The following is a 24,028-nucleotide window of genomic DNA, read 5'->3' as shown; positions in this document are numbered from 1 at the left end:
ACAGTAGAAATAAATAGGAAAAAATGAAACAAACAAAATTAAACTGGTAAAGTTGCGCACGCTTGCAAATTACTAAAGTGGCTGAATTAAAGAGTGCTCATTATTCATGTTTGCCAATGTAGTTGTAAATAATGTTTGCGCCCGTAAACAGCCACATAACTGTTATTAGTTGGATTGCTAATGAGCACATTCCACTATAAGCTAATTGTACCAGAAATTGATTAATTGCATTCTGTTTTGTTCTCAGCTGCATTATATTTTCAAGAGCACTGTAAACATTAACATTTCTCCAAAAAATAATAGTTTCTGCTCAGAGTCCTCAAACTAAGTTATAAGGAAATATATGTTGGGGTGGTATTTATGTGAAGGCAGTAATACCTTCCAATTACCATTTTATACTAAACTGTAACTTTATTCTGTCCAGAAACCAGGGTCAACATGCCAAACATTTTTACATTATTTAGTAATCTGACATTCACAGTTACTTATGATAGCTTGGTGTTCTTCATCCACATTCCCCTCTACACAGCTGAGCCCATAACACCAGTCTTGCCAGGCACTATCTGATGGGTCTCCAACACCTTCCTGGTCTCTTGACGGAAGCGCCTCATGGCCTATCACTACCCTGTCCTATTCACTCAGACTCTAATTGGTGGCTACACATTGGAAAATTATTCCCTTTCACTCCTTGTGAGGCTAGCACTCCCCATGCTCACTGTCCTGTCCTAACACTGCTGCAGTGAGCTATGACAAAACATGTACTAGGCCTACCATTTTCTTTATTACTTGGGTGTTGAATGTAATTCACTTGGGTGGCTTCTCTGGTAGTTCCTTCTCCCATGATGGACGCCTAGGGTTGCCACCTGTCATTTTCATCCGGACAGCCAGTTTTTTGGAAGGGCTGTCCATGTGGAAAAATGTCTGTCCTGATTTCCAAATTAGGAAATCCAAACAGGAAACTGAAGTTAATGACATGGTGATCGCCACCAGTCCTGCTCCCGACGTCACCCACAGGGCGATCACCATGTCATTAACTTCAGTTTCCTGTTTGGATTTCCTAATTTGGAAATCAGGACAGACATTTTTCCGCACCCTTCTAGTAATTTCCAAAACTGTTCCCACACCCTACACAATAATTACTACTAACATATTTATCATAATAATTCTAAGATCCTTTGCAATAAGTATTACATTTTTAAGATTTGTTAATAGAATTGCTAGTCAAAGCAATTAGATTTATAAATCATTGTAAAGTTGCTGAGAATTTTTATTTTTAATTAAACTCATCTGCAATGATGTCTGGTCTCTCAGCCCCAGTACAGCGTACCCACAGATGTCATATGGCATTTGCCTATGAACAACATTTTTAATTGTTAATATTTAGAAATTTTCGAATTTACATGGGCTTAATTATCTAAACTTTTTTCATGAAAGTTCCCCTTTAAATTATAAAACTCTTGTATGTCACAGGCAGATTAGTAGCTAGCTAATGCCTAGCTAGAAGGGTGTAATTACTTCCTTTTGGACATAATTGGCTAAGAAAGAACAATTAAACCTTTTCTTAGGCAACTACAAGTAACTGCTACTTATCTCCTAGTGTGACATGAGGTCAATGCTCCAAGCAAAGTTTGTATGTTCTATGATTATCTACACAGCACTGAATGTAATTAGAGGTTGTATGAAGAAAACAGAAAGATTACATTTTTGCCAGTGCTTTCATGGGTTCAGTGTCAGTATGTTGGCAGGTCACAGACAATACAGTATGTTTATGATTTATTATCCATAATTTATCGACTGATTTTTCCAGTATATCTTAACCTTCAGCTAACAACATGAATCTGAAGTGTAATTGTAAAGCATCCTGTGATCGTTTTCATGCAAAAGCTTTCTAGAAGTAAGCTATAATCAAAGATTAAACATGATCTATGGAATAAATCTCTCTGCCACAAAGGACTGATCAGTGAGCACAAATAGTTAAAATCTATTGGCAACATTTCCATTGTCATTCATCAAACTATGGTGTTAAGAGGGACAGCTAAGATAAGCCTGCAGAGGATGCAAAATAGAATTTGATGAGCATAATGTACAATGCTGTGTGACATCCCAATCTGATATGAACCATCACGGAAATGTTATTCCTGGATACCATCCAAGTAATTACCACGACGCTGCCCTAGATGCATTTACCTAGTAGCAACATCCTCTTCTTCCTTTCTTGTCTTTATACTGAGGACTAAAGGCCTCCTCAAGCATATGGATTGAATGTGACCTTTGCTATGATCTTGCTTTCTCAGCTGACCATATGCGACTTTACGGAGCATGTATTGATATAGGTCTGCAGCCAATTAGAAGAAGAAGAAGGCTGATGTTAGAGGAAATATGGTCTCAAAGGAAAAATTTCCCGGTTATAGGCTGAACTGTTATTATTCTTTTTTTAATACAGCCACATGCAGGTTTGTATCCTTTTAATATAGACAGTTATACAGGCAATGTATCACATCCAGTTTTATTCTCTAGAGCTATTTGAAGTACTTTTATTGCATTTTACTGGTGCTGTCGCAATAATCAGCCATTCCTTTTACTTTTGCTGTGGTTAGATGCCATCTTACACCACCAGAATGCTTTTACCACAACTTATTGAGTCAGGCCACTGTACTACAGGCCTGTCTGGTATCTGTTCTTTTATTTGTAATGCCTCCAATAGCACCCTTCACTTTTTTGCAACATATATTATTAAGAGGATTCCAATTTTTTTTAAAGGAGAACTGAAGCCTAACTAAAGCAGTAGGCTAGAAATGTTGTACATTGTGTTTTGGGCTTCTGTACCAGCCCAAGGCAACTACAGCCCTACAGCAGTAAAGATCAGTGATGAGTGATTAGCCTGGCGCGAATTTGCGGCAATTTCAGCGTTCGTTTTGGCCAGCGAATAAACTCGCGAAACTCGCACGAAAATTCGCCAGCGTCAAAAAATTTTGGACACACGTCCGAAAAGTTGCTTGCATCAAAACCGCTGTTTCGCGGGAAATTCGCAAGTTTTTCGACAAAGTGAAACGGGAGAAAATCGCCCATCACTAGTAAAGATCTGTGTCTCTAAAGATGCCCCAGTAGCTCCCCATCATCTTTTCTACTGATTCATGCACCGCACTGAACTAGCAAAGCCAAACAGCAAGCATAATGTATGAAAGGAATCTGGTGTATGGAAAAACAAACAAAAAGGGTTCCAAAAGCAATTCAAAAGGAAATAAAACTGTACAAAAAACAATAACCAAAAGTAAGAGAATAAGAAGGAAAGCTAAACATAGTGATGTTGTTGAATCTTTATTACAGATTACATGTCAGTTATGTTATACATAATATTACAGCTCCCAGAATTCATACGCCACATGTTTAGGGTTGTCACACATACCGAGGTGAAAAGTTGAAGTGAATAACATGGCGATCAGCCAAACGCTAATCACCGCATCATCAGTCATGCCCCTGACATCACCGACCTGCCCCCAATCTTACTGCCCCACCCCCCAACATCACCAGCCTGCCCCCTGACTGTTTTCATACAAACAAAAAAGTGGCAACCCTTTACATGTTACTATGTCATTTCCTGTGTGTGATGCAAGTGATTAATTATTGGTTCTGGGCTGCTTCCTGATTCATAGTTTCCTATTTTGTGTTCCTATGAGAGTGTGTGTGAAATCTGTCTCTCTCTGAAGGTGCATGTTCCTGAATTAAAGGGAATAATAGTTTTGATATACATCTAAATAAAGGTTATCAGCAACAAAGCATTGTGTGGAACTACAATACTATGAACCTCACCCTGAGTGTACTGTATAATTGCAACAGATGTAATCTACTAAATAATATAAAAGTGGGTTAATATACTATGGGTCCATATGCTAAACCCATAAATTAAAAGGACATAGCAAGGCATTTTCTGCAAAAAAAAATTAGAAAAATTCTGTGAAAATCCTCTGTTAGATATATAAACTTAGTAGATTCAGCTTTTTCATCAGCAGAGGAAGATATTAGTCCCACCTAGACTATATTTTTCGGAATTGAAGTATAGTTCCCAATAGCCTAGAGTTCATATCATCCATCTCTTTCTTGTCTTTTACCTGATTTATCATTTCTAATATAGCAGGACTCCTGGGTTTTTTCAGTGGTAGGTATTAGGGAAACCAGAGGCTGTAAGAATATTTTTCACACGTCTCTGTTTAAATGTAAGATATAATCTATGGGCTCGCTCAGAAGGGCATCAAGATTATTTAAAGATATTTTTCTAAGAAGAATGTGGAAGAGTGCCTTCTAGTCCAAACTCCCTCCAACATAAATTATTATTATTGGGGCATACATTGTTGTAAAATACTGTTTTTACTCCTAATCCTCCAAAGGAACAGTGACCTTAAAATACGTGTACTCTGATTCCACCTGAAAGGCCCTCGATAAAAAATATATATATATATATATATATATATATATATATATATATATATATATATATACCCTTAACCTGTACCAAGAACTTGTGTTTATATTTTAATCCGTTATCTATGTATTTCTGGAAAGAAGATCTCCCAAACCCAATCACTTTTGTAGTTTAAGTATAATAAGCCACTAATTGGTTTAGTACACAACCACAAAGAATTGTTAAAAATGCACATCTTTAATATTAAAAGTCACTAAAGATTTATTTCAGATTTACCATCTTCACAGAAATTGGAATATACAATAAAATTCACAGAATAGGTTAGTTTCTTTTCACATTCATAAAATAAGATCTTATGTGTGGCTTACTTGTGGCCATCGCTTGCTGTCTTATGTCATGGCACTGCATCTTCTCGTGATACAGGTTCCTTGCCGAAAAATATTCTATGCATTTCATGCTCTTGCACTCAACAAAGAGGTCCTTGGTAAAGGGCAATTTTGCTAGAAACAAGTTGCATTAATATACCTATATGCAGCTCAAAACTGCAGTGTCCTTGGTCTGCTTCCATCTGAATTTAAATTGGAATTGGGAATCTGAGTATTTAAGGCTTTTAATGAGATTCTTGAATAAGTGTCACACTTATAAATGGTGCATAGTGATATCATTGGTTATAATGAGAGCTCAGTGATATCATTTCTGTTATATGACTTACTGAAACTTGTGTATTACAGGTATGGGACCTGTTATCCAGAATGCTTGGGACCTGGGGTTTTCCGGATAACGGAACTTTCAGTTATTTGGATCTTGGTACCTTAAATCTACTGGAATATCATGTAAATAATAATAAATCCAATAGGCTGGTTTTGCTTCCAATAATGATTAATTATATCTTAGTTTGGATCAATTAAAAGCTACTGTTTTATTAATTCAGAGAAAAAGGAAATCATTTTTTAAAATGTGGATTATTTGATTATAATGGCGTCTATGGGAGATGGCCTTTCTGTAATGCGGAGCTTACTGGATAACGGGTTTCCGGATAACAGATCCCATACCTGTATTAGGATATTAGATGTCACCTCAGAGTTCCGTTACCTGTATAAAAACACTCAGCCTTTGGCCTCAAAACTTTTTATATGGTCATGGTATGTCTCCAGTGGCGTAACTACCGGGGGAGCAGGGGGTGCGATTGGGCCAGGGCCCGCACCCCCTTAGGGCCCCCCCCGGCAGCTCACGCGCCACGATTCCCACCTGTTTCCGGGTGTACGGAGGGGGCGGGGGGCCCGGCAGCGCGTCCCGCGCAAGGGCCCCCCCTCTAGTTACGTCACTGTATGTCTCAGTAACTTTTAGTATACTATACTGTATTTCACAAGAGGGGGTACTTTATTCACTATATAATATTGCTATTGATTTTCTGTGTTTTCTTACACTCTTTATAAATACAAAACTAACTTTTACCTAAAAGGGGGTCTGAACCTCAATTACAGGTATGGGACCAGAATGCTCTGGACCTGGGGTTTTCCGGATAATGGTCTTTCCTTAATTTTGATCTTCATACCTTAAGTCTACTTAAAATCATTTAAACATTAAATAAACCCACTAGGCATGTTTTGTCTCCAGTAAGAATTGATTTTATCTTTATTTGGAACAAGTACAAGTTACTATTTTATTATTACAGAGAAAAAGGAAATCATTTTTACAAAATTGCATTATTTCAATAAAATGGAGTCTATGGGACATGGCCGTCCTGTAATTAAGAGCATACCTTTACTATAAAGGAATGGGATGTGTGCTTTGTAGTATTGCTTATAGTTTCTAAGCCAAAAAGAATAGCAATACAGATTTTTTGAAAATTTATGAAAACACAGCTCTAAATCTGGAAAGAAAAAAAATGTCACTCCATGTTTAGTAAGAACAACTGCTTGTACTTATTCCTCTACTATAGCTCATGTAGACTGTTTCCCATATGGTTCTAGACAAATTGGATTTGATCTATATTATTATTTCTCAGTAGGAGTGTAGCATTGATGTTTGCTTTTCCATTAGTTCTAGTCAGTAGGGGGAAATGTATTTTTGTAAGCCACCTAGTCACAGAAAAATTATTTCTAAGTGGGGAATAGCTAGCCAATAACAAGAAGTTATTTTAGAAAATATGATTTACACAGATGTATAGAAAGTGAGGAAACTATTTATTTTGCTCCAATATGCCACTAGATGCAATAAGTGTATTTTAGCAGCTATGTATCACTTTATATGACTTCACCCAAAGGCCATGGAAATTAATTCTGGAATGCTTGTAAACGCTAAAACAATCAGATGCAAAATGTGCCTTATATTCTTTTGTAGTGTTATAAAAATGTCCTGTTAATGAATACAAATAGCCATTTAATTGCCTGCTGTTTATTTTATCATTGCTGCTTTGGAAAGGAACTACATGATGTAGTCTGAATGATGAACCCAACTGGGAATTTCACAAATCTTGAATTGCTTTAAAAATGGGGTAACAAACAGCAAACAAAGCAGAATTATTTTACTACTACAAGATTTGGCTATGAAAAAAAATACTAAAAATGTTAAAGAGCCAGCCATAAAAATGAATGCATGATTACATCCAAAAAAAATTGTTATTCTATTTTGTATACAACAGTATGGAATATGCCTGAAACCTCTTTTAGCACTATCCACGTTTCCAATATGTTATTTTGTTCAATTTTTTTCTAATTCGTGACTTCGGTTACCTTTTGTTTTAGTTGTTTGTAATCTTTGATCTTGGATGTAGAAAAAGGGTGCAGGCGTATGTATGGCTACACCCACTAAATACCACATTCATTTTTCAAAATTTGTCAGGTTATGGAAAGTGAACACTCAGATATTTTTGTGTTATTACAGTTTTGCTAATGAAGGTGGATTGCTCTTTAAGTTGCAAGTCACAGTTTTCGCAAGAGACCTGCTGATCTTAAATAGTTACAAATGTATCCAAGTGCAGCTGCCGAGTATTCTGAGCTGTCTGCCACAAGCTTCTTATTTATTTACATTTCAGAAACATTGTATTTTTTTCTGGCTGTTCAGGGCAGGACATTAAACAGAAACTTGGGACATTTCAGTAACAATCCGAGACTGCGGGCAGAGCTGTCAAGCTCGGGACTCTCCCACGAAAAACGGGACAGTTGGGAGGTATGATATTGATTCAAGGATTTTCTTTCCTGCACCTTTTGCAACATCATAGCCAAATCTTGTAGAAGTAAATAATTCTGCTTTGCTGGTCCACACCATGACACACCTTTGGTAATGTAAGGACTTCGAAACTAATACAAGAGCTAAAAAAACAATATGTTTTACTTCTAACCCTGTTAGGATTGACAAATACTTATTTAAAGTTTTTTTTTTTGCAGCATTTATACCATCCAAATCAAATTCCATCAAAATTAATGGTAGCACAATACAAATGTATTTTTATGTCCAAGATATTGTTAGGCCTGCTTGACTTACTGCAAGGTGATTTCTTATAGTTTGCTGAAAAGTCACTAAATTAACAAATCCAAATCTCACTTCAACTGATAATCAAGCTGCATCCTCCATAGACTACTTATCAGGGAAAATAGCCCCACAGTCTGGGGCTATTTTAAGGTGGCGTGGTTAACCATTCCTGCCCCTATCTGTATTTCCATTAGATGGGGGGACAATTTAAGAATGCTCGAGCCTTTGGGCTTGAGCATTTGGTTACTAAAACCATGCAAGAATTTTCAAATCGTCACATGGTTTCTTGATTAAAAAAGCTAGCTTTGTGCCATTTTTTTCCATGGCTAAAAAGTAAAAAGCTGGGTAGGCTTAGGTAGCAAGTGTTTTAAAAAAAAATGCTCAGGGGAATAAAATTATCAGCAGGCTGTCAAGGTATTCAAATCAAGAAACCTCGTGGTTTTAGTAACCAAATTCTTAAGTACGAAGTCTCGAGCATTCTTAAATCGGCCCCTAAGCCTTTTTACTTTATAAGGTGCAGGTGAAGGTTGAAAGTTCTACAAAATAAATTAAATACAGTATGTCATAATATATGATTTTACAACAGAGAACTGCAGTAAATTACTGTACACAGCAAATGTTCCAAATTCTTTGTGCAATCATGCATGTTTAGACAATAAAATGACAAGACCAAGTCAACTTGTTTCCAAAGCGGTATGCTGGTTTTCAATGAGATTATTGATTTGTATATACTTTGCCCTCTGATTGCTTACTGTTTATACGCATATGTGACCTTTACCAGAGGAATGAAGACAGTTGAGAAAATAAAAAGGACAGGGATGGCAACAGTTCATAAAATGAAAAGGGCTAGGTTGAAAGAGGATTTAATATGAATGGCAGGTAGCATTGACTAAGACTGTATCAGTGCATAAATCCATTGTGTTTACATACCCTGGTGCATGCACTCTTTCTTTAATGGACAAAATTGATCAACAATAAAACACTGTAGGTTACTGAAAAGACAATCACCCAGTTTTGATCATACATTTCTCTTTTTAGTTTTCAATACATCAGTGAATATAAGAGGTCTATTGATGTTAACTCTTATAAAAGCATAATTTACTCATGTTACTTAGGGCAGTTGACAGTAAACGCAAGAAAAGGAAAATTAATTTGCTTAGAGACTTTATTATTATTTTTCCTATTACTGCTTTTATTACATTCCTCTAATGGGGCTTTGTACCAGGTATCATGTATTGATCATCTTTTTTTAAAATCAAAGATCAGATTGGTTGTCATGGATTAATAAATTTAGTGAAAACTTTGTGACATATTATATTACCCTCTGTTATTTTATTTGGGGTGTTGAACCCGCTGAAGAAACACTTAGGGGGCACATTTACTTAGCTCGAGTGAAGGATTAGAATAAAAAATACCTTGAATTTCGAAGTATTTTTTTGGCTACTTCGACCATCGAATTGGCTACTTCGACCTTCTGCTACGATTTCAACTTCAAATTGAACAATTCGAACTAAAAATCGGTCGACCACCTACTTCGCCACCTAAAACCTACCGATCACCAATGTTAGCCTATGGGGAAGGTCCCCATAGGCTTTCCTAGCTTTTTTTGACCGAAGGAAAATCGTTCGATTGATGGATTAAAATCCTTCGAATCGTTCGATTCTAAGGATTTAATTGTTCGATCAAGCGATTTTTCCTTAGATCGTTTGATCGAAGGAAATGCGGTAAATCCTTCGACTTCGATATTCGAAGTCGAAGGATTTTACTTCGACGGTAATTAACCCTGGATATTCGACCAATAGTAAATGTGCCCCTTATTTTTAATACCACAATATTAAGGGGCAGATTTACTCAGCTCGAGTGAATGTTCGAATTGTTGGGTACTTCGACCATTGAATAGGCTATATTCGACCATTCAACTTCGATTTCAACAATTCGAAGTAAAAATCGTTCGACTATTTGACCATTCGACAACCGAAGTACTGTCTCTTTAAAAAAAACTTTGACTTCAAAGCTACCGAAGTGCAATGTTAGCCTATGGGGACCTTCCAGAGCAAGTTTTTTTGTCAATTAAAAATCCTTAGATCTTTCGCCAAAAATCGTTCGAATTGTTCGATTCGAATGATTTTTATACGACCACAGGATTGCCAAATTTGTTGAAAAAAATTTCAAATTCAATATTCGAAGTTTTTTAATTCGATGGTCGAATTTCAACGTTTTCTGTAATTTGACCCTTGATAAATCTGCCCCTAAAAGCGAGTAAACAAAAAGGAAGTTGGAAGGGAAGTGGGAGTAAAAAATAACTGCTAATAATTTCTCATCTTTTATATAAGATATACAAACTTTATTTTTTAATGAAACCCATAAAACTGAACCCATAAAAATAAGTTGAAAGCATATGGGGTTCCCTCCAGTCAGCAGCAGAATATATCAATGCTATAACAGTGCAATAAGTGCATTGCACAGTATGAAGCAAATCACCTACTCAATCCATTAACATATCATTTGATAAAAGCTGCTTTACATAATAGCTTCAGTATTAGAAATATAATGTGCTCTTAGGGCATGCATTTGAATTATATTAGAATAAATGTGACTGCCTTTAAGAGTTCCCCAGTTCCCTGCTGAAAATGACGGCCCCCTCAGGATCAGTATCTATACAAATGAATAAAGTGTAAATCAATATATTTAAACATTCTGGCATGCAGTCTGGAAATATTATCTTTGTAAACATTTGAGTATGCTTATGTATATGCTAATATGTCCAAATGCTAGCTTTTTAGCTCGCTTTTTTACATGATGGTAAACCATCCAGCTTGGGCTCAAATACATTTCTGTGTGTGGGACATGTACAGTACAGTAAACCTGAAGATGCTCAAGATCAATTTAGGGCCTCTTTATGGATTGTACCACTTGTCTCTATACCTTGAAGAGCAGCCAACTGAAACTACATTTGGATTTTCCTTTATACAAAAGATTCTTTTATTTTAGTTCTTCAAAAATCTTTCCCTTATTTTTGACAAAATAATAATACCAAGGAAATCAACTGCTTCCAGGAATACTGCTCCCCCACTGCTTTTATTGTTTCTGTTACTGTTTCTTTGGTATTTGTGACTTGTTGAATGTCTATCAACTGTCTGAATTGTGATGTCTTTGAAAAGAAATATTGTTAGTTTTCTTATTTGTCTGAAACCAGATGGAACTTATCAAGAGCAAACTTTTGTTTCAAAAAGCCAGTGTTAAATGAAACATAAGAAAATCTAAGGGCATGTCTGAGAATTTTATTGCTCAGAGCTTTGTGACAGTTGATTATCACTAGTGCAGCAATCTACATAAAAATTGCAATGTGAAAAAGTGTGTAATTAAAGTCTCAGCAATTTGCAACATATTTTCTGTTTTGGTATGTGTAGGAAGCAGACAGAATACTGTACACTTATAAATTGTTTGTAAATATGCAGTACTAAATATAAACATATGCATTAGATGATCACCAAGTAATTCTTTTTTTTAGAATGAAATAATATTGTAGTTGTGGTCCAGCTGCATGTTTCAGTAGGAATATACTGTATTCTACCAGGCCTGTCAGGCAAAGACAATGAATATTTCATCTTGGGAAGTCCCAGAAGGAAGAGAGACCAACATAAGTAGGACTGATAGGCCCATAATAGTTAATCCACAGAAGAAGACAGCAGCAGCCATTAGTTAAAAGCTGTAGGAATCACCACAAAAATCAAGAAGAATTTGACAGACCAAACTGTGTTAGGGTTGGAATTATATTTTTCCAGTGCTTCTGAAGATTCCCTGTCTTGGAACCAGAAGCATGTACCAAATTAGCGTACAGAGTGTGAAGATGCAGGTACGGGTTGCACACCGGTTCCACAATGGCAACATTTTGCGGGTTAGGGTTGGGTGTGAGATGAGTTTTTGTAGGTTAGGGTCAGGTGCTGGTTGAGTTTTGAGTTTTGAGCTGCACATCACTAGTTGCCACAAATCAGGAAGCAGAAAATGAGATTTGCCTGTCATATAATCTGATGCCACTGGGCTGGTTATTAAATTCTGATTCTAATTGTGTTGGTTTCTGAGCTGACGTACCAATAATCTGAAGTATTTACTAACCAGCCTTATACTGTGACACGTATATTCTATACATTGTGCATTGGTTCTTATTTCTTTTTCTAATGGGGCCACCCATTGGAGTATTTCCAGATACCACAAAGTGAAAGCACACTGTCACATGTCCCCAAATTATTGCAGAGAAAGTCTGTGCCAGCAAGCCAGCATCACTGTAAAAATGGTAGAGCACAAAACAGTGTCAGATGCTAGGGAATGAGAGCATTAAATTAGCAGCAGGAGGACAGAATTTCAGGAGAAGAGAACTTAAAGGAGATGGAAAGGTATACGGGAAGGAAATAACAGTGCAGCAACAAGGTTAGATTAAAACATTTTGTTTAACTGTGTAGCTCTCAGAAACTCCATTCAAATCATATCATCAAATCAGCTCAGTAAAATGCAGAGTATGATGAAATAAAAAATTAGGTGCTTTAAGAGAGTGGAACTGGATCTATCCATATATATATATACAGTATTATTTCAGAACAGTCATAGTCATGGTATTCCCCAAGTCTGCCTCTATCAAAACATGGCACAATTAATGTATTTTTATTTCCTGGAGTTACTGGCCCTTTAGAGTGCTATCTTTCTTGCTTTCCACCACATAGTAGTTACACACGTACTAGCATTTTCTTCCTTGCTGAATAATAAAGTATTCCCAAATGCTTTAATCCAGAGATTTCTGAAGTTGATCAAGCACATAAAGCCCAGAGCCATATCTTTTTATTCATCATTGGGTTTACCCACATTATTGCAGCCCATAACATTACCTTTTTGAACCCTTATCTGAGTGTCCCGAAGGTTCATGTCATACAAAGTTATTATTTTTTTAATTAATTGAAAAAATTTCCATTTGGAAAAATAATTTTTCTTCCATCCTCCCTTTTGATCTTCTGATCTCCCTTCCCTTTGATTCTTGCTTCCTTTCTTCTTTATAGGACCATCAGCAGAGGAGTCACATGCTTGAATTGATCTTGCCAGAGAATTAAATATGCATCAGAAGAAGGAAGGATCTAAGGAAATGATGTGGAAAGTCAAATATGTGTATCCGCAGAAGGGCTCAGTTTATATTTAGTAACAAAAAAGGCATATGCTATTTTTAAATTAGGAATACAGTTAGCAAGAACAACAAATTATGTTAAGAGGGTTAAAAGGGCATGTAATCATTAGGAGGTTATAGACTAGTTTAAATGAATTTAATACAGATTCAGTTAGCATATGGAAAATAGGGATGTGCAGGGGCATGGTGTGAGAGTTGTCAGTTGTTTGAACCAGAAAGTGTTGCAGCATGCACATTTGAATTGGGCTATGCCACAGCTCATCTCCAGTTCCCATATTCTTTTTTATGATTGTTTTTCTCATCTCTCTCCTGTTCCACTCAGGGGACCCATAACAATTTCTTATCATATCTTTTATTCTTTTGGTGTGCCCTTATAGTTTCCATGAATGTATTCCATTTAACTTTAATAGTGAGGGTCTGTTGATTCAGGGAATTGATCTTACCATTTTTTATGCTGCTATCATTATATATGTCACCAGACTCTGTAGCTTTCAGTGTTTTAATGGGCAAGCCTAAGAGGAAGGACAGGGGCCTGGGCTTTATAGTATGTTTTAAAACAGCTGTCAGTGTGCAAGCAACCGCCTCCCAGAAATCCCTGACCATAGTGTAGGTCCACCACATGTGCCCCTATCCCCAAAGAAAACTCCAAAAACCCTTACAAACCCATGCAAGCCCATTCAGAATTTAATCCTTTGCTAAATTCTGTAAAGAGTACCATTGCCCTTCAATAAACATGGTCCAATGGGTGCCGTAACTGTATTTTGATTTCTATTTATAAACAGCAATTAAATAGCATCTTGCTTCTCTTGCAGAAACATCATCATTATGTTTTATTGTACATCATTATTGAACATCATTATAATTTACAATAACATTATTAATTAGAACATCATTCAAAATTGATCAAAGCATCATTTATGAAGATCTTTTTTGGTTGAAAAATAGTAGTAGTAGAAAAAACATTATCCAACTTCTTTTATCATTTATGTATTATCTAAAAGTATAACGGGACAGAGATGTTGCTAAATTATTTGTGCTTGTTTTTTTAATTTTTTCAATAATATAATTTTTTTACATTTTACATGAGACACTTTTTTTTTTAAACAACTTGAAACAAAAAGATTTTACATTATCATGTGGTGGTTGAATTGTGCATTTATTACCCCGTTAACCTTGAAAGATATGTGGATTGAGTGATGGTAACACACACACACACACACACACACACACATATATATATTTCAAATTGAAAACATCACTCAACCTTATCAATAAAATAATGTAGTGGTGGAAAAGGAAAATGAGTGATATCTAAGGGGTGAGACACGGTAAACAATCATCCCTTAAGAATTAATATTACTAAGTATAGCAGTTAGGGAGGCACTGAATTCAGGATTCAGTTTGGGTAAGAAAGAAAACAATGTACAACACTGAAATTCCAGGATGCCTTGCCTTTGGCTATGGTTATTGTTAGTTAGGGGTTATAATACATGCTGTGCATATAAGAAACTTAGCATAAACAGTTGAAGTTGTTGTATCATATTTTTGTTAATATATTTATTGCTGCCATTGCTATAGAACAAATTAAACGTTCTGCTGTTCTTTCTTATGAGGGGGGAAAGTGAGCCTATGAAGGAAAGGGAGTCTGTGGGAAGAAGAAGCAGTGAGAAGAGGTTTGAATAGTTATAAAGGAGGAGGCAACCTCTTGCTACATCTGGACTTATTTCTCTGGACATGTTTTTATCTGTCTGTATCTGCTGACTTTGGTGCACTCATATTAGCATTATTTCCATCTAAATTCATTATGTTTCTGTGTGGGTGTACAGGTATAGGATCCCTTATCTGGAAACCCGATATCCAGAAAGATCTGAATTACGGAATAGATGTCTCCCATAGACTCCATTTTATCCAAATAATCCAAATTTTTAAAAATGATTTCCTTATTCTCTGTAGTAATAACAGTAGCTTGTACTTGATCCCAACTAAGATATAATTAATCCTTATTGGAAGCAAAACCAGCCTATTGGGTTTATTTAATGAATTTCTAGCAGACTTAAGGCATGAAGACCGAAACTACGGAAAGATCCGTTATCCGGAAAACCACAGGTCCCGAGCATTCTGGATAACATGTCCCATACCTGTACACCTGTATTGAGTGTATTGTTTATTACACTGGCAAATATTGTTTGGAAAGTAAATAAGACTACCAGGCACAAACTCACTGGTACCTGTTGAGATTATATTTTTGGGATTTGATAAAAATAAGGTTTAAAGGTTCAGAGCTGAGTTAATAGCTCATTTTAAGCCGTAGCGAGCTGAAAACTTAGATGAACAATGACCTATTGATATATTATTTGACTGACATGTGGCCTATGGATGAAAAAAGACACGATTCTCATAAAAACAAGAAAAGAAAAGTTTTTTAAAGGAGCATGATAAGAAATGGGCTTGGAACATTTATATGTAATAAAGAGTCAAGTGTTGCTTTATACTTCCTTTCCTTTTTAAATTAATTGTATAATCAAAGAAAATCAAAGAAATTTCCACAACATGATGCTGCAATTATATATGATGTGATTCATTTCCATCTGAAGCTTGACAAATTAATTGTGGGGCTTTCTAATATGAGTGAAATAAATCATGCAGCAAATTAAACCAAGCTTGCCAAGAAGGAATCAGGCATGAGGTAAATAAATGAAGCGTGAAGGGAAATAATTCTTCATACACAAAGAAATGGACACTCAATTCGGAGCTTCATGGATAACAGGTTTCCAGTCACTAGGCTCCCAGTTACGGCTCAGTCTTCTACCTTTAGCAACCGGCTTTGGCTTCTGGAGGAGACATCAGCTACTCAGATGCCACCAGATCTTAATATAAGAAGAGCAAAGCAAGAGTTCTGGACAAGCAAAGGGGCACGATCGTTACCAAGTTTTAGGACAGAAGGCAACACCAACTTCACTAAGAATAAATGGGATATATCAAGGTCAGGCAGGCTAGAGTTTGTTCAGGCAGAGTTCAAGCAAGGTCAGACAAGCAGTGATCAAAAACCAGAAGATATCAAACAGATAAGAACACCCAGGAACTATAAATATAGACCAAGCAACGGGCAATGAGTTTTGGCCCGAGGCCCCTTTAAATATTTAAACTTCGCTGCAAAAGCATTATGACATCATGATACTGAATCTAGAAGTGCGCGCCACGTGTGCCATATGAGCCATGCCGCTCTGTGCGTAAAATCCGGAAGAGCGTCCCACTCGCGCCATAGGAACCAGCATTGGTGAAGGGAGAGGACTAGGGCTGTGGCCATCCCCACTTGGGAGCGGAGGGCCCCCCGCAGGCCCCTAGTCCCCACTAGGCCACCAGGGTGAGTCTTTACAGTAAGAGATACAATCAATATTTTTCACTGAAAGCCAGGGATAGGAGGGGTCTTGTTAATATTCAGTCTGTTAGACTTGTTCTTAATTTTTGAAAATTAATTTGCTTAATATAGTAGATAGATATCATGTTGGTGTCAGTTCCTCCTCCTGTTCAACAAATCTTAGTAAGTGTTCTAAAGAGCTTGAAAACTATCCTCAATCTTCTATATTCTGTGATGGGGACTTCTACTGTGTTTTTTAGATTAGACAAGCTCTGCATACCCTCTTGTTACTTGTTAGGGAGGTGGCACATGGGAAGATTAGTTGCCAATTGACAAATCTTCGCTGCTGAGGGTGACTAATCTCCCCAAATGCCTTCCCACCAGCGGGAATAGCATACGTATTGCTTGGTTTTCCAAAGTTGCCTCATGAGGAATCTTTGGCCAACTTTGGAAAATTAAGCGATACGTATGCCATCCTGCCAGCGATTCACATTCTTGCTGGAAGGCATTTGAGGAGATTATAGCCCCCTCTTGTGACACATGGGAAACCACTATTGGTCTTATGCATAATTATTTCATTTGATATATTTATGCATTTAAAATGGGCATCAACAACATGAAGTAAGGACTACAGAGATGGCATATATTGCTGATCCTTTTGAACCTTCAAAAGATTTGCTAAGTGCTTTTTCTAACAATGTAAGTATGAAATCCTTGAAATTAAAGACGCCAAGAAGTATCTGTTCATTCTCCGATATACAAGTTATTAGTACAGCAGTTACAGCAGGAAAGCAAATAGAGATGGTTTGCCATGCTCAATCGAAAATGCTACAGGAACAAACTAAAACCTAAAAAAAGACTAGGCAAGGTTGTATTGAATTGTAGCACTTTCAAGCAATTTGATGTGGATGAATAAAGCCCAACATATAGTAGACAAAAGCAAAACATTTTGAGATACTGTAGTGTAAACATTGTTGTATTAAGCGAAATTCAAAGTGCTATGTTACATGATTCGATAACAATTGAAGATGTTATCGATGCCATGCCTTTCTTCCAAATAACAAGTCACCAGAATATCAATAAATGCCCAAAGATCAGGTTGAGATATGTGTTATCTGTTAGCAGAAGGGAATGGTATCTTACAACCATCACTGATTTTAGCAAATATTAATATTTTGAAAAAGGAGACAGATTATGGTCATGTTTCACTTCTAAATCCAGATGTAAAATATTTGGAGGAAAACAGGCAGCAGTTTGAATGAGTGACTGAAGAAGATAAGTAATACAAAATCAATAATAATGACACACAGAGCTATAGTTGTTTCACAGCACGGGATAGAATCCCTAATTTGAAAGTTGGAAATAGGCAGAAAAAGGCAGCAAATACTCCTAAAACCATAAAAATAAAATCTGAAGACCAGTTTAAAAGTTGCTAAAAATAGTACATTCCATAACATGCAAAATGCTAGCGTAAGGGTGTGCTACAACTTTAAGCTGCAGGCTGGCTATTAAACAGATATAGTGGGAATGTTATAAAATTCACAAAGAGCAAAACTTTGCGAATAAAAATTTGCCTGTCGCAATGTAATATTCTTCATTAGGCTTTTATTGCATTGCGAATCTTAATTGCACATTGCAAACCTTTAACACCTGCTCTGGAATTTCGTTAAATACTTTGTTGTATAAAAAGGTTTGCGATTGCAAAATGTTATTACATACACTGCAAACCTTCGCAAAAGCAGTTTGGTCTTAATCAGACAAAAACGGTGCAAACATGGTCGATAACGGGCGCAAGCGTCTTTACGATAACAAAGCATATTACTTTCCCTCTATAGAGCCTTAGCACTTTTAGATTCAACTGAGGCTTCAGTCCTATGAAATTGCATCTAAACTTCTTTAGAGAGATTAGACAAATGCATGCATTTTGTTTTATGGGTTACATTGTTACATATTACCATTTGCAGCTGTCAAAACCAAGAAGTGGATTTCTAAAAATGTACTGATAGGGCCATATAGTGTGTTCCTTGACATCTTAGCACTTGCAGTTAAACTGGTAGCACAATTAATATGAAATATGGAAATAATAAGCTTTCGGGCAACGGCACACACAGTAATCTGTCTTCAGCAGGAAATCGCTTGTCCTGTGGGCAACAAATCACAGAAAATACATTTACATTTGCAAGTATTGGGATCACCACATGTAATGTGTATTAGACTTCTTCAGCATTTGAGTGCGATTACAACAGATCACCACATGTAAAGTTTTTTATTTACGGCCACCCCCATACTCAAAAGTGCTTTTTTTGATATTTTTTTAAGATATTTTTTGGTTATTTGTCACCCACAGGACAAGTTTAACTCATGGACCCCAAATACTCCAATCTAGGATAAACACATTCCACATACTCAGTTTCCACATCTGGAAGTGGTCTTTAGGTAATTTTACCTTCAAAGTGTTTAATTAGTTGGACAATGTTTTGCTCTTGGAGAATGTAGCTGATCACTTTCATTGTTCATATAACTTCCTCTAAAATTATTTTAACTGAATATAACAATATATGAGGTACTATTACCATTTTTACTCAAAAAAAGAGAGTAATAGATTATGGTGATGTTTTAGTTTAGTGAAAATAAGAATGGCAGCAGACCCCTGTCAGTGACCCTGCCAAACAGAGACTTTTTTCAGTTTCAGGCCACAAATACTCAGGTTTTCAATATTAATAGTTGAAAACTATAAATAAATAACGATTAACTGAAAAGTTAGTGAAAACACGTTACTGTTCATGTTATAATAAAGGTGGAAAGGACATTTCAGATTTCTTATGGAGCTGTTCCTGTCCTACAGGTATAGTGGACTTCGAAAATCGAAGTCAAAGGATTTACCGCAATTCGTTCGAACGAACAATTAAATCCTTCGGATCGAATGATACGAAGGATTTTAATCCATCGATCGAACGATTTTTCTTCAACCAGAAAATTGTTAGAAAGCCTATGGGGACCTTCCCCATAGGCTAACATTGCACCTCGGTAGGTTTTACTTGCCGATGTAGGGGGTCGAAGTTTTTTTTAAAGAGACAGTACTTCGAATATCGAATGGTCGAACGATTTTTAGTTCGAATCGTTCGATTCAAAGTCGTAGTGGAAGGTCGAAGTACCCAATTTGATGGTCGAAGTTGCCAATTCGTTGGTCGAAGTAGCCAAAAAAATCATTCGAAATTCGACGTTTTTTTTTTTATTATTCCTTCACTCGAACTAAGTAAATGTGCCCCAGAGTGTATCTGTCTTGTTTTTTTCTGGTTTGATTACAAATTCAGTATTTATCTGAACTTTGCCTGTTTGGGATTTGTAATTTTCTTCTATTATCAAAACATGATTATTGTAAGGGTTCTTGACCTCTATGTTGCAAAGTGAGGAATGAAGAGGAAGAAAACACTGGGGAACAGACAGGACAGGCAAGACTGGTACTAGAATATAGACAATAGGGCATAACTACAGAGGAAGCAGACCCTGCGGCTGCAGGGGGGCCAGGAGATATAGGGGGCATTATAAGGCTCTAATTAATCAGCAATTGATTACAGTATATTGGTAAACCAAAACAGCTTCAGGATATGTTGGGGGCTCTGTAATTAATTTTCTGTGGGACCCAGTAACGTCTTGTTATGCCACTGCATGGAACAAATGAACAGATAAGGTAGGTAACAGGCAAATAAGACTGCTAAAACAGACAAGGCAGCCACCAGAGGCAAGGAAGGCAAAATTGGCTGTGGAAACTTATAACAAGGCAAAGAACAAGACACAGTAACAAAAGGGATACACAGAGTTCAAGTAAAGTCCTAGCAAGATCAAGTCAAGGTTTAGAATTTAAGTAAAAATCTAGAAACAGGGATCCAATAACAGCAGGATGCAAACAGGAAAATGGAATTTAGTCATAGATAAGGGAATTGGCAAAAGTGAAGGATTTAATCATATGATTTCCATGCCCTTCATGGGGCTTACAGCCTCTGTAATACACAGCCTTTGTGCTGGCATGAATCTTCTGAGCCAGTGACAGCTTTGGTGCCAAACCTGTAGTAATTTATTACTGTGCCAGACCATTTTTGCTCTACCATACCTTACATGTGATTGGAGAAGGGGGTTCAGCAGTATCAAGTGACCTGGGTTGACCAAAATAGGGGAAGAGACCAAATTATACGCTATCGCGCCAAAATAAGAGGCATGTAAGGGGGTGAAATGTGAATTGTGTAGTTAATATATATGCAGCTTGGCCAATAGAGGGAGCTAGTGAGTAAAAGTAATTGCATAATATATGAGGGAAAGTTCCATGAGGGTACAGACAGAGAGGTTATAAAAGGGGAGGCCCTTAGGGAGTAGAGAGAGAGATGCATCATGGGAAGAATAGCAAGCAGGAAACCACTGAAGCAGTAGAGTCATCTCCCAGGAGAGGTACTGAATTTGGCTAGTGTGAGGCCTAGCCTTTGTAAGAGTACACACTAGGAGTGTGAGATGAGACAGGGTAATTAGCATGGGCAGCTATGGCCCCAACAGGAAGTGATTGGGGACAGGTACCCAGCAGGTATCCCACCAGTCAGGGTTTTCACGGGAACCACCTAGTATGAGCAGTGTCATGGCAAAGCCCAGGAAGAGGGGGAAGGGCTGACTAGACCCTCTGATAGGAAACTGCAGGCTGAGGTGTGATGGAAAAGGGACACCATGGAAACTGAGGAGCACATTGGAGAGGTGCCTGAAACTATGTATCCTCCTGACCAAGTGCAGTTATTGGAGGTACCACAAGAGGGAGGCAGTAAAGGAGGTTTGAGCCCTGTGGATGTGTTCCTGCTTGTGTACTAAAGAAGTGTGAAAATATTAATAAACAAGTTTGGTTCAACTGCAACTCCCGGCATCTTGTGCTTTTAATGTATTTTCCCTTTCTGATGAAGCAGGCTTAACCAAATGTAATCTTACCAATTAGTGTAAATGATGTAATAAAAAATGACTCCAGATGCAGTAACCTATAGAAACCATTTGTTTTTTCCCAAACAGGAGCCTAGACGTGGATTTTATTTTAACAAGAGGGATAAGCAGGAAAACTCTACTGACACTTGGATTCTCTATATAAAATATAGACTTTCCAAATAGGCATAGAGGAATATATACTAAAGGGATTCTGTCATGATTTTTACGATGTAGTTTTTATTTCTAAATTACACTGTTTACACTGCAAATAATTCACTTTACAATATAAAATTTCATTCCTGAACCAGCAAGTGTATTTTTTTTAGTTGTAATATTGGTGTGTAGGCAGCCATCCTAGGTCATTTTACCTGGTCATGTGCTTTCTGGCAGGCTGCTGTTTCTCCTACTCAATATAACTGAATGTGTCCGAGTAGCACCTGGCTTTTTCTATTAAGTGCTGTTCTTAGATCTACCAGGCAGCTGTTATCTTGTGTTAGGGAGCTGCTATCTGGTTACCTTCCCGTTGTTCTTTTGTTAGGCTGCTGGAGGGGGGAGGGGGTGAAATCACTCAAACTTGCAGTACAGCAGTAAAGAGTGATTGAAGTTTATCAGAGCACAAGTCACATGACTGGGGGCAGCTGGGAAACTGACAATATGTCTAGCCCCATGTCAGATATCAACATTAAATATAAAAAAATCTGTTTGCTCTTTTGAGAAATGGATTTCAGTGCAGAAGTTTGCTGGAGCGGCACTATTAACTGATGCATTTTGAAAAAAAAACAATTTTCTCCATGACAGTATAAATCAAAATATCAATCATTACACCATTTTGGCGTTTTAGAAATAGGCCCCTATTTAGAAGTTATTTTCAGGACGGATCCACGTAGAAATTGATGTGTTTCAGTGTTTTCTTTCTTTGGGAATATTATTCTCTTTATTGCTAACTGTTTATGCTGCTTTTCACCATGGATAGAGAACAAAACTGGACATAAACAGAATAAGCAGAGACAAACACCATACAGACTTATTGAAATTCTGGTCTTGTCACTTTGAATTATATATAAATGTGGCATGAGCAGATTGCTGATTTAGCTTGTACTTTTAATACAAGTGGTTCATTTGAGAATCTTAGACTTCTATTACGTAAGCTATATTTACTTTACAATGGGGTAAGATCTTGTTTATAGCATGCAGAGCAAATGAGCACACACCTCTTGCTGTATTTTCTGGAAGTGACTCAATAATGAATGCATGCCGTTCTTTAAATGGAAGAAACATTTAATACTAAATGCTACATTTGGATTACCAACCATGTGTTTTTGTGGGAAAACTCAAATAGATTTTACCAAGTAAAAATGTGCATTTATAACAGCTGGATTTGTTAAAAAATATTTTTCTTAGATTTACAGTCTTCAAAATATAAGCCCCAAAATAATATAATCACTGTGTGCTTATGCCAAAAAATGGATTCACCAAATACATAGTATTTGGTAAATATTTAGATTACAGGGTTGTAGTAATGATTAATACAGGTAATACATACTTATTAATGCTGAAATACACTGAGAATAATTTTATAAAAAGTATTCTGCATTAAAAAATATTTATGCTGATGAGTATTTCTCCATTACTATGAAATACCACAGTATCATTAGTCAGATAGTCCGGCAGGTTGAGTAACCAATCACGTTTGTAGGCAAATGGATTGCATGAGACAATAAACAGTTTTTAGGGGAGCTATCCAGTATTGATCAAAGTAGCAAGCAGGGTACAACATATGTACATAAATATATAAGTATACATTAGTATTGAGTGTAATTTTTCACACGGTATGGATTTTAATGAATTTGTTTAAGAATCTGTGCCAAATTGTAAATGCTCATTTTGTTTCATTTATAAAAAAAATCTCAGCCATTATTGTTAAGATCTGATATTCTAACGCTGGCATGGTGGCCTTACTTGTAGCCTTACAAGGCCTTTCTTGTGGTAAATTTCTTTGTTGAATATTTTTCAAACTATAGGATTACTATATAGCAACCTCCAATCCCTGCCCCCACCCCACACACATATGCAAATTGTTATGCATTCACTTGAGGAGAAGATTACATTTCCTCACGTGTACATAGATTATACTTCGATGGATCTTCTTTGTTTCATGAAAAAAATTAACATTTTAAAGTTTTGCACTGATTTTTTTCAGTTATTCAAGTAATTGTTATACAAGACTTTCTACAAGACGTTTCCGATAGTTTTCATCCATACCTTGTTACTACTTCTATTGCTGGGAATAAACTGTTGAGCCAACTGAATTGTTTTATGGATGAAGGTTAGGTAATGAAAGAAAAAATCTTTGAAAGAATATATCCTACAAGTATATTAAATAGATTAGTTAACAAGGGTAGCATTAAAATCATTAAATTTGTAGGTGTAAAAAACAAAAGGCTAGTTCAATTGGTAAAGAGGTGTCCCGTGCCATCCTGGGATATGTGGCACACACGACCGTCACAGATCTAGGAAACGTGTAGTAATTCAATAGACTGGAGATCTACACAACACTTCTGTTGAACTTAAAAGCATTTTATTGTCAGCCCTCAGCTGTATCGATACTTCTCAGTTTTGAATTCTTTATAAATTCTCTTCTACTAAACATACT

The sequence above is a fragment of the Xenopus laevis genome, chromosome 2L, assembly GCF_017654675.1.
Source record: "Xenopus laevis strain J_2021 chromosome 2L, Xenopus_laevis_v10.1, whole genome shotgun sequence".
NCBI lineage: Eukaryota > Metazoa > Chordata > Amphibia > Anura > Pipidae > Xenopus > Xenopus laevis.
Note: the sequence above shows the minus strand (reverse complement) of the source record.